General features: G+C 43.1%; 1 protein-coding gene across 1 annotated transcript in view; it reads right to left on the minus strand.

Annotated features, from left to right (window-relative positions):
• Window positions 1-11745, minus strand: part of LOC102974686 (placenta-specific gene 8 protein-like) — a 25964-nt gene extending 14219 nt beyond the window's left edge. Inside the window, exon 1 of the mRNA XM_007127554.3 lies at window positions 11676-11745. The gene's annotated coding sequence lies outside the window, so the exon portion shown is untranslated. The remainder of the gene's footprint in view (window positions 1-11675) is intronic.
• Between the last annotated feature and the right edge of the window lie 4450 nt (window positions 11746-16195).

Below are 16195 nucleotides of genomic sequence, written 5' to 3' on the forward strand. Positions count from 1 at the left end.
CCGCGTCCCCTGCATCGGCAGGCGGACTCTCAACCACTGCGCCACCAGGGAAGCCCCAAAGCCTTTATTCTTCTTTCCATTGAACTCTACCAATCAGGGACTATAAATCTTGGCTAGCAGAAATGAGCAAGCCTTGTTCAGGAATAAAAGGTAAGCATTCTCCTAGAACGTCCCTTCTCATGCAAATTTTTGGGACTACCAGAAGCTAGACAGCTTGTGACTAACGGCTTTCTTTTTATGTCCGTACGTACGTGTGTATGTATTTTTAATATCTTGAAAGCAGTCAATAAAAGCTTGCCCAAGGGTTCACAATACATGTGTAGAGAACTGGTTCTCAACCAGAGATTACTTCAACTCCCAGGGGACATTTGGCAATGACGGGAGACATTCTGGGTTCTTACAACTGGGGGTGAGGACTACTTAGTGGGTAGAGGCCAAGGATATTTCTAAACATCCTGAAAAGCACAGGGTTTTTTTTTTTAGAAATGAATTTTCCATCACCAACTATGAACTGGGCTGAGGTGAGAACATTAACAACATCATGAAACAGGAGGATCGGGAGGGATTCTGAAGGCTGTCTAGTGTAGTTTCCTAGCAGATACAGATGTCATGTCTGCAGTAGGCCCGACGAGCTGCCCTGGTGAGGAATGAAACCTTACACATCGCTTCTGAGTTCAAAAAATGTTCAAAGTGCAAGTGCTGGAACTCAGAGATCAGGACAGGAACCCCGTGCCCCCATAGATTTGTTCACTTCCTGTCTGAAATGCCTCTTCTGTGTGGCAAGTCCTGCCGGGTACCCCACTGCCCCCAAACTTGCCTCTTCTCTCTTCCTTCTACTTATTGTTCCTATGTTGACAGTTTAATCTCCTCAATTCTATTGTTCTTTTCTTCTTTAAATAAACTTTTAATTGAAATGCACTATATATACAGTATAGAAATTGTAAACATGATTGATGAATTTTCACCAAGTGAACAATTCTTGTAACCACAACCTGATTCAAGAACTAGAAACTTACAGAACCCCAGAAGCCCTCCTTACTCTCAAAGGGAGTCTAACCCTCCACCCAGAGGCAACCTCTACCCTGTCTTCTAACACCAGAGGATCATTTTGCCTGTGTTTGAGACATATTTATTGAATTATATACATTATTTATTCTTCTATTCCTGGCGTCTTTTGCTCAAAATTATGATTGTGAGAGTCAACCATGTTGTGTGCCGCAAGAATTCATTCATTCTCATTGTTGTAAAATATTCCATTGTATAGATGTACCACAATTTATTTATCTGTGCTACCATTGTATTATTTCCAGTCTGGACTATTATCAATAGTACAGTGCTGCTATAACATTCTTGTACATAATTTTAGGTGAACTATGTATGTATCTCTGTTGTGTCGATATCTAGGAGTGGAATTGCTGGGTCCTAGGGTTCATAGATAGTGCCAAACAGTATTCCAAAGTGGTGGTACCAATTTACACTCCCATCAGTAACGTATGAGAGTTCCAGTTGCTCCACATCCTAGCCAATACCTGCTAATGCCACTATCTTTTTTACTCATAGATTGCTAAAGAATCTGGGAAGCAGGCACCTAGGTTTAAAATTGAGAAAAACAGAAATTATGGTTAAATGATTAAATAGAGTTGCTGCATTTAGGGAAGAAATACAGGATATTCAGTTAAATTTGAATAATTATGTCCTAAGCATTATTTGAGATATACTAAAAAATTATTCATTCTTTATTTGAAATTCAAATTTAACTGGGCATCCTGTATTTTATCTGGAGCATTGGGGGAATGATTTTGGTATGAGGTAATACCAATGTGGGGCAGTTACTGTTCCCTGCGTTTCCAGGAATGGGAAGAGGGGGAGGAGGTGAAAACAGCGGGCTTTCCAAGGTTGCCCTTCTCTCCGCCCCCTCCCCCATAGGGTCCCAAAGCACACTAATGGCGGCAGTGATTTATCTGATATCTATCTAAATTCTTTTAAGAGCATTTCCTTTGGGAAAACACAATTGTTTATTCATGGATAGAGGAAGGAAAGCTGAAATTTCTTGAGCAGTTGCTATTGCCAATTTCCATGTTTGGCAATCTTAAAGCTGTTGGATTCTAGCCTTACAACCATCTTGCCTTCTATTTTGAAATCTGATACCAGGAGAACTTAAGCAACTCAGGCTGGTTCAAAGCCAGACGAGCTAAAGCCAAAGTCAGAGCTCTTCCATTCTACCAAGCCTTCTGTCTTGTGGAAGGAGTTTCATTGACTAGCCCGGGTCCTGCGTGGGCTCTGTTTCTCTCAGCCGGTCTGAGCGATCCTGATGGCATCGGGCAAGACCACTGCCTATCACTCACTTAGGCTTCCCAGGGCTCTTCATTCCCTCGATTTCCATCCCCTCCTTTCTCCTCTGTCCACCTCCTTCTGGCTTTCAGCTTCCTACCAGATAATTCCATGGGTTATATGCAACCCACTTCTGGAACAAGAAAGTAAAATAAAGTCAACTGAGAAAGGCTTGCTTTTGATCATTTTGAGCTTCTGCAGCATCTACATGCCACAGCAGGCCTGTCTTCTAGTCCCAGGTCTGAGTCTGCATCTGGAGCAGGGAATGACCCACTCCATTCCTCCAGCTCCTGTGTGTCTCAAGCAGAATTCTGCAGCCTCTGCGTCACACTAGACCAGTTATGCTGTAATCCAGAAAATGCCATCCGCAAATATGCCTCGTTAGGATAACGGTTATTTTGAGCTGGTTATTTTGAGAAATAGCAGACACAGGAGAAGACTGGAAAACAGAGCAGAAGTCACCCTTTAAGGGAGATTTATACTTATAAAGGAAATGTCCATTTGTAAGGGTGTCTCCCTCTCATACCAAGACAAGAAGGATGACTCTAAATCACAAGAAACTCTTCAGTGGAGTTATTGTCTGCGTAACAAACCTTACCCTTGTTTACCCAGCCACCTCCCCATAAATGGCTTATCCCCACCTTCTCTCTTTTGCCTTTAGCTGAAGATGGTATTTAAGCCTGAATTCTTATTTATCTATTGATTGATTTATTTTGGCTGCCCCTGGTCTTAGTTGTGGCCTATGGGATCTAGTTCCCCAACCAGGGATCTAAGCTGGGCCCCCTGCATTGGGAGCTTGGACTCCTCCCCACTGGACCACCAGGGAAGTCCCTAAGCCTGAATTCTAAGACACCTCTGAGAGTTACAGTTTTCCCTGGATATCTCCCATGTATATGAGATACACGTGTTGATAAACTTCTGCTTTTCTCTTCTTTATCTTTTGTTACAGGGGTCGAGGACATAGAAGGGTAGAGGGAAAGTTATTTTTCTTCCCCTACAATGTCATTTCTGAAATTTTAGCCAAAACAATGCAAACTTTCAGTTATCAGGAAATTAAAAGATGATTTCGTAGAGTTGAAGGTATGGCATTTCCTAATTTAAACTAAATCATTTCTATAAACAAAAAGCCTCTGGTCACTAACTGGGGGGTGGGAGGAGGGCTTCCTGCCCAACCTAGGAAAGCCCCCATGTAGGCCACAGCTGAGGAAATGGTCCCTTCTTTTCTACAGACTGGGAGTAAAGAAAGAAGATTAGTCACTCATCCATATCTGGCTTCCATCCCCCTGCAGCCTTGTCCTCCGGAAACATTCAGATCCTGCACCTATCAAGGAATCTCCTTTCTTGATCTTCTCCAGCACCCAGACACTCCACAGCAGGCCTGCCTTTTAGTCCCTGGGTCTGAGTCTGCACCTGGAGCTAATTATCTGGATCTCATACAGAATTGGGTATTGTCTGTTATGCCAATAGGATTCTGCCTAATGTACCACCGATTATATCATTCTTGAAACTTTCATCGAAACAATGAAAACTCTCAGTTATAAGGACATTTTAAAAGATTATGCATAATCGAAGGTAGGGCATTTTCTAATGGAAACTAAATTACTTTTATTTAAAAAATGCCACTCAAAACCATCTTCCCTCATGGTTAAAATGGTGCTCATGCCTGATAATGCTTAAATTAGGACCCCTCTTGTTTTTTTTTGTTTTTGCGGTACACGGGCCTCTCACTGTCGTGGCCTCTCCCGTTGCGGAGCACAGGCTCCGGACGCGCAGGCTCAGCGGCCATGGCTCATGGGCCCAGCCGCTCCGCGGCATGTGGGGTCCTCCCGGACCGGGGCACGAACCCGTGTCCCCTGCATCGGCAGGCGGACTCCCAACCACTGCGCCACCAGGGAAGCCCAACCTCTTGTATTTTTGGTAGTGCAAGACTGGGAACTTTTCGGACACCAGGAGAGTCCAGTCACCCTCCTTTCCTCAAGAAAGTGAAGGGGACCTGGCTCACCAAAGTGCATAATTTGGGGAGAGGGTAGGGGATGAGCAGCACATGACACGTGTGCTCGCATTGTTATTCTACCATCCCTAATCTCTCTGGGGACCTAATTCATTAAGCTTCTTCTCTGCTTTGATCTTACAATTTGTTAAGGGGTGTCGGGCACACACGGTTCTAGTGAAAGACTGCCTTTGCACACCCGAACCCCGTAAGTCTGCCCTCAGAAGCTCTTCACAACGTGACCAACCCTGTTTTCCCAGTCCTTCCCTGACCATGTCCTTCCCATATCCAGTCAGATTCCTCACTGCTCTGCAAACTTTCCATCTATACTGTTCCTGCTGTGAATTCTTGCCTCCACGTTCCCCATTGACCTGTCAACATCTCATCTCAAATGCCACCTCCTCCATGAAGCCATTCCAAATCCTCCAAGTTGGCTTTGCCTCTCTCCCTCCTTTGAACTTGCTTAACACTTTGGTGGTGTGGTGAAGAGCCCACTGGACCTGGGTCAGGATACTGGGCTCTAACCATAGCACCAATGCTTGGCTATCTCCGTGCCTTTTCTGTAAATGACAATGACAGCATCTTCACTTCCTCCTTCCCACAGTCATTAAGAAAGTTACAGGAAGTTATAGTAACTTCGGATATGAGATATCTGTAATTATGTGCATTCTGAGAACTTAAGTTTTCTTTCCCTTTTTTTTTTTTTTTTTTTTGGTTTTTCTGAGGGTGATCACTGGGCTTCAGTGATCTTTGTTTTTCCCAAAGATAGTGGCCTCCACAAAGCCTAGAAACTACTAAGTGCTTGATGGGGTTCAGGACCAGCTACCCTAAAAGGTGGCATCTTGGCATATTGAATCTCTTAAGCTGAAGGAGTTTGAGAAAATGGCGAAGGCAGGAAGGTCTCTCCCTTCACCTGTCTCCCCTGAAATCAGGAGATAAGTCTCTCCTGTGAAAGGTACCCTCCCTGTACCAGAAGGAAGGCAGACATCCTTATCACCAGAGATGGAATTTAGGGCCAAGAATAAACAAACCTTGGGACTTCCCTGGTGATCCAGCGGTAAAGGATCTGCCTTACAATGCAGGGGACGCAGGTTCCATCCCTGGTCAGGGAACTAGGATCCCACATGCCGCGGGGCAACTAAGCCTGCGCGCCACAACTGCTGAGCCCACACGCCCTGGAACCCGCACGCCACAGCTAAAGAGAAGCCCACACACCACAACGAAAGATCCCGCGTGCCTCGATGAGGTTCCCGCTTGCCGAAACTAAGACCCGACGCAGGCAAAAATAAATAAATAAATAATAAATAAATAAATCTTAAAAAAAAAAAAAAGAGTAAACAAACCTTGTTACTTTTTCACCATTTAGTACCCCTAGAGCAAATCCCCTTGTCTTTTCAATTCTTCACAAGTTTACTGTTTCTTTGTCTGAAAGTATGAAAGTTTCCCCTCCAGTCACTTCTTTGGGTCTTTAATTCTCTTACGGAAGTCCCCATGTACATATGTAAAAATGTAATAAAATCTGTATGCATTTCTCCTGTCAAACTGTCTTAGTTTAATTTTCAGACCCAGCCAGGGATCCTAAGAGGGTCGAGGAAAACTTTTCCTCCCCTACATGTTCAATATCGGATTATTTATTCATTTAAACCAGTGAGTTTCAATCAGGGGTGATTTTGCCCACAGGGGACATTTGGTAATGTCTGGTGACATTTTGGTTGTCACAACTCGGGGTGGGGGGACAACTGCTATTGGCACCTAGTAGGTAGAGGCCAAGGATGCCTCCCCTCCCTCCTCCTCCCCCCTGCCCCCCATTCCCAACAACAAGGAACTATTTGGCCCGATCGTATCAAGGCTGAGAAATTCTGATTCATACTCTTGTCCTGTTTTTTTAAAAGATTTGAGCAGTTTACAAGCTTACATACGTAACAAGTTACAAAAATGAAGAAATCAGGGAAAATAAAACCTGGAGTAAATTTGGTGCTTGCTCTAAGTTTCCTGTACAGTGTTCAACATGGGCTGCAAATTAGACTCTGAGAGTCCTACTGAGGTAGGAGATAGATGGGCCCCTGGGCTGGACAGCTGGTGTCTGTCACGTGGAGTAAAATTGAAGCTTTGTTCTCCCCCAGACCCTCTAAGGACAAAGCTAGTGGCAGAAGCCGAGCTCTGCTGAAGCAAAGAGATAAGATGGCCACTCCTGAGGACAGGAAAACTTCCCTTTCTGCACATGCGCAGGAAGGCTCCTTGGGGGTCAAAAAGGTAGGTGGCGCCACCCGATAAAAAGTGTGGACATGCACCCACAGGCCTCTGCAGTGGGATCCATCTTAACAAAACTTTGCACACGCATGTTGGGGAGCCACTAGGACCAGTCAGGTGTGAACGAAGAAGCAACATAATTGGCCAAATGTAAACAAAGACCAGGAAGGACTGTCCTATAGAAGGGATTTAAATCACCTCTTTGCTATGCTCCTCGTTCAGGACGCCTGCACTCCTCTTTGGGTGTGTATTTCTGTAGCTTCTGACTTACTGCCTCCTCCTCGTTAGAGAGGATGCCCATACCCTTTCTCTCTGGGTGTGTATTTCTGCCTTGCTTCTGACTTAAATAAGTAAACTGTTTCTCTTTGTGCTCTGCCGCATGTTATGCTGTGTCTCTAATAGTAAACTTTGTACCTGTTTTTTACAGTTTTTGCCTCCTTGAAACATTCTTGCTTTCAAACAGGGGAAAGAGCTAGGGCCACCTTGCTTCTAGCCTCTAGCCCCTGGTGGTCTAGCAGTTAGGATTCCTGGTTTCCGTCCAGGCTACCCAGGTTCAATTTCTGGGCAGGGGACTAAGATCTCTCTTCAGGAGCACTGACTGCTGTCCCTCTGAGATCACTACCAGGCAAAGCAAAGAGGGAACATAAACATTTAGGCGATTGATCATGTCCATAAAATGAAAACAGATTGAGACCTAGAGAAATTTCTCATCAAGCTCCTCAAAAAGGAGATTATTTGTGACATGCAGTGGCTAAAGCCTTTATCAGTATCTCTAAAATAAACAGAACAATGACTTTCCCAAACCTATATATACCCTAATATAGGGTTACAGCACAATGCTAGGGTAGAATCACTGAAAGCAATCACCGAGAAGCTAAAATGATCCCATCTAAGTATTTACCCCTCTGATAATCTGGGAGGATTCAAGATTAAAAATCAGATTTTTTAGATTGTTCAGTGAAACACATGGATGCATATTCTTTTATAAACTTCCATGAATAGTATTTTCACCAGCTGGGGCTTAATAAGATTTGGACAGAAGTGAGGCTTAATTAGAAGCCTCTGGCAAGAACCTGAGTTCAGATTCCCAAATAGGGTTGCTTATTATACATAGCAACAGGTACACAGAAGGAAAGGTGTATAAGGCAAATGCATTGTTATAAAAATTAAAAGATGCAACCAGGACATGTACCTGAATAAAAGGCCATCCTAGTGTAGCATGGAGGTGAGCTAATGGCCATCCTAATTCAACACGGAGATAAGCCAAAGGCATGGCTGCAGAAAAGCCTGTGTTTTTCTCAGAAACCCATTCTAAAACTGCTTTGGCAAGTGACCAGTGGGGAAGCTTAGAAAGGAGACTTGGCTGACACAGGCTAACCCCGGTATTTAAATATCCACTTAAAACAAGCTGATGGTGTTTTGTTAAGCAGTACATCTTGTGCACACACCAATGAATCACATCTGACTGTATGACTGATCAAACTCCCAAGTTCTACGCCCTAGAGCTGGAAAACTTTTATATCAGATGTTACCAAAACCCGCTCATTCTGACAATAGAAGAAAGCAGTAAAATGCCCGTGGAGTCTAATTCTAAGTAATGTAACTTCCTGGTCAATGCTATGAAGACAGAAAAATTACAATATGGAACCTTAGATTATGTAATGAGTTGACCTGTTAAAAATACCAGCCACTTGGCTCCATTCTGATTCTGGCCCATTGGTCTGGCCTTGGAACTGATATTTTTAATGCTTCCCAGGTGATTCCAAGGTGCAGGGAGGGTTGAGAATTAAATTATTATAATTATTAAAGGAAGTCTATCCAAAATGATGATTTGAGTACTGAAGCAGTGGAGCTTAAGCCTTTTTTCTGCTTTTTAATAAATTTACTTATTTATTTATTATTTTTGGCTGCATTGGGTCTTTGTTGCTGTGCGTGGGCTTCCTCTAGTTGCAGCGAGAGGGGGCTACTCTTTGTTGTGGTGCGCGGGCTTCTCATCGCGGTGGCTTCTCATGTGGCGGAGCTCGGGCTCTAGGCGCGCGGGTTTCAGGAGATGTGGTGCACGGGCTCAGCCACTCCGCGGCATGTGGGATCTTCCCAGACCAGGGCTCGAACCCGTGTCCTGTACATTGGCAGGTGGACTCCTAACCACTGTGCCACCAAGGAAGCCCGTGGAGCTTAAGTGTTTTACACAAAAATAAAACACACATTTCCCCTCTAATTTCAAATTTCCCCTCCCACTTAATTTTCACCCCAAATGTGTATAATTTTAAAAACTTAGCTCAGCTAATATGATCAAAGAAGACATGTCTAAAAATCACAAAAGTGTCAAAAGAAAAAATTTCTATTAAATCCAGCATACAAAGTTAACCACTATTGACAACTGTGATTATATCCTTCCATTTAATCTGACAAAAAAATTTTTTGTGTACAGGAACACATTTTAATGAACATACCCAAATGTGGCAATAAAACCATTTATCCTACAGTGATGAGAAGGCTGCTTCCCTTTCTGTTATAAACGGGGAGCAAGCATTTATCTCTTTTAGAAGTGGGATCCAATCATTGTGCTTTAGCTCAGAATTATTATCTAATTAGTTAAGACCTCTACCATGACTCTTGAGTTGGTATAAAGGAGCAGAAAGAGTCTTTCGAAGAAAGAGTTTAATTTGAGTTCTTCCAGCTCATCCCACAGTTTATTTCTGTTTGCAGAATTAAAGGTTGAAATATTATTGGTTGAGTGAATAATCTTGGAGTTACCTTTGAAGTCTCAATTCATATGCAGCTATGAAAACTCTCAACTAAAATCATATTCCTCACTTAGGCAATTATTTATCTCCCCAGACTCATATCTTGCCTTTGTTCTGTTTCTCTCTTCACATCTTTCTTAGAACACTTTGTCTTCAATAGGAGCTCGGCAGGGGGGAATCCCCAAAAGAGAAGAGGGTATCACCAGCTCCTGGACTTGCAGAGGGCTTGGCTCTACCCATGCCTGGCATACCTAGTATCTGGTCATAGCAGTATAGCAATCCTGCAACTGTCTCAGATTTAATATCTTGGCTAAAAAAACTAGAAGACCTATGATGTACAGGACTGTATTTTAAATCTTGCTGCAACTCAGTTTTTAATTGGAATCATCTGTCCTTTGAATCATGTGGGTTGAAGATCACTTACCTGGTTAAAGACAGCTAATAGCTGCATCCACTTCAGCACAAACATCTTGAAGGGACTTAGTTGATTTTTTTAGAAAACCTAAAAGAGCCCCCCATCCCACCCAATCCCAACAACTTGTACTGGTGATGGAAGTAAAGAGGGTTAAGATAGTGCTGGTCCTTAGCCATAAAAGCAAAGGTCAAAAGTTACAGAATGGTGAATTTGGGTGGTGTCTGTAATCCGTAACTTGAGCCAGTCCCATCCAATACTTTCTAAGAAGATAACAAAACCATTTGTGAGTGCTCTAGTCAGTATAAACGGATCTCAAAACTTCAGTGAAAATACAATTATCTGGTGGCCATGAAACGCTTAAATGCTGACAAATTTAATTCAGGAAAAAAGCAGCAGCCTATACAAACACTTAATTATAAAATATTTTTTTCTCCCAAAAGCCTCCAGATGTATTTTTCCAGAGCATGATCTATGCGCTAAGAGGGGCAGCCATTAAAAGCACGCACATTTATCTCCCTTTTCATCCCCCCTCCCCCGCCCATCCCCATAAAACCCAGATGAGTTTGAAAGTAGTATTAAGTGCTAATTTCTCAATAAAACTGATGGCTAACCAATGGTGCTTGCTCAGTCCTCCTGGATTCCTCTGCATTTTGCTAATGCATTCAAGTGCATTGGGGTTGTTCTTAGGGTTGATTGCTTTGCAAGAGGTAAACTAAGCACATCCTTAAGGCACCAATAAAGTTGGGGCAATAAAATGAAATAAAATAGTGAAAACTTTGAGGGAAATAATCACAATTACATCAGACTTCTTTACATATGCAGGGGTGTGGATGGGTAGCACAGCACACATTTTCAGTGTGTTTAAGGCCTCTCAAGATGCCTGTCTGGTCCTGGTTATATTTTAAGGTCAGTTGTTTTCAGGTCCCTCACCTCTACTGGTGTCTGAGCAGAACGGGTCCTAGCCACTCATCTTTTTATCCTAACACAGTGCCTGGAGCAAAGGTTCAATAATGAGTGTTTAAAAAAAATAAATGAATGAACAAACGTATGAATACAGAAACTGTTATGTCCCATACACACAATTTCAAAATCTCTAGACTGTACATCTATCTAGATGTCAGCAATAACACCTCCCAAACTGCACATGCCTTTTATCCACCATCTTTAAGAAATGTGTTTGCCTTAGGGACCTGGAAGTAAGAGGGAGAAAAAAACCTTCTTTTTTCTCCTTTCTTTAAATCATACAAGTGAGAAAAGCTAATCATTCCCTCAGCAGTGAAAATACTGAGATCTGCCTTGGTAATAGTGCCCATAATAACAACGATACAAATCAGGACAGGCAACAAGTGGCCAGATTGTGATGATCTCAAAAAATTGTTTTTGTTATATAAAAACAGAGACATTTAGAATTAACTTCGGACAATAAAATAATAATAAACCTCAAAATGACTGAAGCAGACGTCGTGTACCCCTGCCCCACACTAGCAAAAGTAATTCCGACAGCAAATCTTGAAACCAGCTACAAACTAAACAAGTTTCTAGAAGGAATTTTAGAATATTCTGCTTAAACAGAATATTAAGACACCAGTCTTAATGATAATGCGATAATTTCTTCTTTCATGTCTAAACATTTTTTTCTCTTAAAAAATGTACCTTCATTTTTAAGAAACTGTCATGATATACACAGGCTCTTAAGAATCACCACTGTCAAATTTAATTTAAAAGACAATTACATGTTGCAGACGTGGGTTTTAACAAAAATTCACTGAAGCAAATAAATGATTAATACCTATTATTCAATTCTGCCTTGTGTTAGTTACGCGGTAAGATTTTACTGGATCCAGAATTTGTTACTTTTAGAATAATTTTTTTTTCTTTTGAAAGAGGATGAAAGAGAAAGACAAGAGGTTTGCAGCACTGAAATTATTGCAAAAATACTTACCACACGCAAGTTAACTGCAGAGGACAGCAGCTCAGACCAGCCAGGAGAAGCCTCTGGGAACATCGTTTTGTTGCTGCAGCTAGGGCTGTAATCAGCAAGGGTGGGGTTCGGGTGTGGAAAAGTTAGGAGGTGGGATTGGAGGAAGGAAACCATGACCTGGCTGTCTTTACTAACTGGTGCGGGTCACTGTTTCTCCCTTTCAGAAAGCGGACACTCCATTTTTACCTTATTCCGTTTATTTTATGTGACATTTGCCTGACAACACTGCCCCCTTAGAGAGCAAGATTTATTTATGATTGGGCAACAACACATTTTATGAGGGTCCGAGGCTTGTTTATTTATTTAGGATTTCTATAATACATCTACTTCCTAAGGCACTTAGGGTCTTGAAACACGTTTAAAAGTAAGCATTGGGCAGCTGGTCTTAAGACTCAAAAAATGCTAAAAACATAACTGACTTTCCTTTTTTTTTTTAAAGCATTTCTTAATTTTTAAAAAACAATTTATTTATTTTTGGTTGCACTGGGTCTTCGTTGCTGTGCGCGGGTTTTCTCTAGTGGCGGCGAGCGGTGTGCGGGCTTCTCATTGTGGTGGCTTCTCTTGTTGTGGAGCACGGGCTCTAGGCACGTGGGCTTCAGTAGTTATGGCTCGCGGGCTCTAGAGCACAGGCTCAGTAGTTGTGATGCACGGGCTTAGTTGCTCCGCGGCATGTGGGATCTTCCCGGACCAGGGCTCTAACCCGTGTCCTCTGCATTGGCAGGTGGATTCTTAACCACTGCACCACCAGGGAAGCCCCTCGATGTTCCTTCTTGTCAGGTTGTTGAGACTTGTGTTCTAAGCTAAAGCGCTGTATGGCGGGGGGAGACAAAGGAAGATATGGAAGGTTAGGGGGGCAGAGTGGGACATGGTCAGTGGCATTTTGGAGCCGCCTGTCTGGTGCCACTGTGGAGCCTGGATTCTAGAAGGCAAGACTGTCGTCAGGGAGACCACTGCAGGGACAATTTCGTAGAGAGAGAGAAGGATGCAGAGGGCCTGAGCAGGGATGGAAAGCAAAAGCATGGCTTTAACAGAAAATCGTTAACAGGAATAGGCAGTTCTTAGGGACTGGGCATATAGGGACGGGAGGGGGAATTAATCACTTCATGAATCAGAAGATAGGTACACAGATACACAATACTGTATATAAAAACCTCAACCGTTTCCAGGTTGCTGACTAAAAATTTGTTAGTTTATCAGAGGTTAAAATGTCCTTCATCCTTCTTGGTGTGACTCTGATAAGTTTTATTTTCTTTCACGATGTTTGTGCATAAAACATGAATGAGTCACATCACTGAAACTGTTTTATGTTCTCCTTGGTTAGATGTGTGTACAGAGGGAGTTGATCTTTGAGGTGGAGGATAAGGGGGACAGGGGTACCTGGGTGCTCACTTATATCAGAGGACCATTTGCCTAGTCTATTAATATTCACACATACCACTGAGTAGAAAACCCAATTATCAGCATAATCCATGCTATCTTATTGCAGGAGACTGGAGTGTGAGTTATAACCACTGCATATATAGGCCACTAAACCAAAAAAGAGGTAAAGAGGTGATACCATCCCTGTCCTGGAAGAGCTCATGACCTGGGAAATGAGACAAACCATATGGCCTGTCGAGAAAATATCCTTAGGATCTTACAAATCAAGAGGTCATCAAGTTCTAGGCCACCTATTATGTGACTCTTGGGCAAATCTCTTAATAAAAAAGGTTGTAATGTATTGAGTATCTAGTGTGTGCTGAGCATAAAATCACTTCAGCGAATGTGTCATATATCTTCATCATTAGATATTCAGAGGAACTGTAGTTGTTACTAGCCTCATAATAAAAATAAGGAAGCTGAGCCCAGAGAAGTTAAGTAGCTTGCCCCAGGGCCCTACAGCAGCTAATTTGGGAAGGGGGAAATGTGAACCCAGGCTAATCTGACATAAAAGCCCATATTTTTTCCACTACAACTCTCAACTATAAAATGGTGGTGAGAACATCCACATCACGGGACCATGGTGAGGATTAAACGAGATAATATGGGAGAGCCCAGATACACGGAGGATACACAATAGTGTCGTGTTTCACCTCCCCTGGCACCCCTGCTCTTCCTCAGGACGAGGCTCTGTTTTTTAGGTTTTTCCAGAGCCTGCTGGGTACCCCTCTCCTCCACAGTAGGGTATCTCACCTGCCTCATTCCCCAGCTGGACGCTGAGCCCTTTGAAGGACAGGTGGAGGCCTCTGTCATTACCGTGACTTTAAAGCTGAGGCCAAGCCAGACACAGGCATGAGAAAATTCAGGGACCGGTGGTATCACATTAAAATATCTTTATAGAGTTATGGTCTAAGCCAGATACATAAGAATAGGAAAAGAATCATTTGAGGATCAGTGGAATTCTATCAAAAGGAGAAGGATCCAGGGTTTGGGGACTTTACCCATTTATACAAATCAAGTGTTTTAAAAGGGGCCCACCAGGTCATCTGTGATTGGAGTGAAATTAGATCCCCCTATATATATATCCCCCCCATATATATATATATATATACATATATATACAGAAAGAGAGAGAGAGAGAGAGAGAGAGAGAGAGAGAGACAGAGTACTTGCTATACATCAGGCCTATGCGAGATACTAGGGATACACGGCAACAAACAGGCTTCCTGCTCTCAAGATGCCTGTACGGTTTCATTCTAATAAAGGAGAAAGATGAGGAAAACACATGCAAACACAAACAAACCCCACGTCAACATACAAGTGAATAAAATAGTTGCATGTTGTTCTAAGGCTTGGGAAGAGAGTCGTCAAGGAGCTGAGGTTCTGAATAAGGCCGTGGTGGCAAGGCAGGACCTACCTTAGGCAGGGTGGGCAGGAGAGGCCTCCCTGAAGCAGACATCCAAAGAAGAGCAGGTGCTGGCTCTGTGGGGACAGGTGGGAGGGGTGTCCCAGTCGAGGGCAAAAGTCCCAGTGTGAGCTCAGCAGATTTGAGGAACTGAAAGGAGACATCTGTAGGAGAAGCAATAAGCATTCTAATGGACTATGTGAGGAGCCCAGGAACGGTGGTAGAACGAGCTTTATAGGACTATTCAGGAAAGACTCCATGAAGAACTATATTTTTAAGGAGACTGGTGAACTGGTATGTGTGTGTGTGTGTGTGTGTGTGTGTGTGTGTGTGTGAATTCCAACTGAGAAAATCACCAGTCCATTTGTTTGTCTTTTTTTTTTTTCAAAGTCTTTATTGAATTCGTTACAATATTGCTTCTGTTTTATGTTTTGGTTTTCTGGCCACAAGGCAGGTGGGATCTTAGCTCCCTGACCAGGGATCAAACCTGCACCCCCTGCATTGGAAGGCGAAGTCTTAAACACTGGACTGCCAGGGAAGTCCTTTGTTTGTCTTTTTATGATTGAAAGATGTGGCATGGCCACAACCTAGCTAGTGTTGCTCTTTTCTTTGCGAACAGGCTCCACGAGGTTTGGGGCTGAGAATGGGTAGATTTAGTGGTTGATGACCAAATTCCTTAGAAAAGTGATCAGGTTGGGTGTATGTGACTCCTGATATTGACTAGACTGATTTAGAGAGGATCATTGCCGCTTTCAAAAAGGACTAAGTAGCCACTGGCCTGTGTCATGTGGGCACTGCCTGGGGTGGAGTTCTATAGATATTGCTCCTGGGGTTAGCCATTGAGTAAATGTTTATCAAGACAGTATGGCATAGTGGTGCCAAGTGTGGCCTCTGGAGTTGGAATCACCACCACTGGCTCACTGTGTGAACTTGGACTAGTTAGTCACCATCTCTGTGCGTCAAATTCCTCATAGAGTTACTGTCAGGATTAAAAAGTGAACATGGGGCTTCCCTGGTGGTGCAGTGGTTAAGAATCTACCTGCCAATGCAGGGGACATGGGTATGGGCCCTGGTCCGGGAAGATCCCACACGTCGCAGAGCAACTAAGCCTGTGCACCACAACTACTGAGCCTGTGCTCTAGAGCCCATGAGCCACAATTACTGAAGCCCATGTGCCTAGAGCCCATGCTCTGCAACAAGAGAAGCCACTGCAATGAGAAGCCTGGGCACCACAGCAAAGAGTAGCCCCCGCTCGCTGCAACTAGAGAAAGCCCGCTCACAGCAACAAAGACCCAGCGCAGACAAAAATAATAATACATAAATAATAAATAAATTTATTTTAAAAGAGTGAACATGTCCTAGCAGTCTATAAGTACGTGATAGGTACTCAGCAAATAATGCTTTTTTTTTTTTTCCCTCCCTTGAGTTAAGGATGTGGGAAAAAGGAATCATAATGAAAAGAAGTTGAGGAAGTGTTGGATAGAATCTGCAGACTTGCTATATGGAATGTGGACAGTGAGAGGGAAAAATTGAAACGGGTCTCAAGTTTCTAGCTTGGCATACTGCTTGACCGTTGCATCATTTAAGACTCTTTCTGACTCCAGTCACAGAATATTAGGCAAAAAAAGGGATTTATTGCCTCACTTCTGAAAAATCC

The sequence above is a fragment of the Physeter macrocephalus genome, chromosome 7 (assembly GCF_002837175.3).
Source record: "Physeter macrocephalus isolate SW-GA chromosome 7, ASM283717v5, whole genome shotgun sequence".
In the NCBI taxonomy this organism is placed as follows: Eukaryota; Metazoa; Chordata; class Mammalia; order Artiodactyla; family Physeteridae; genus Physeter; species Physeter macrocephalus.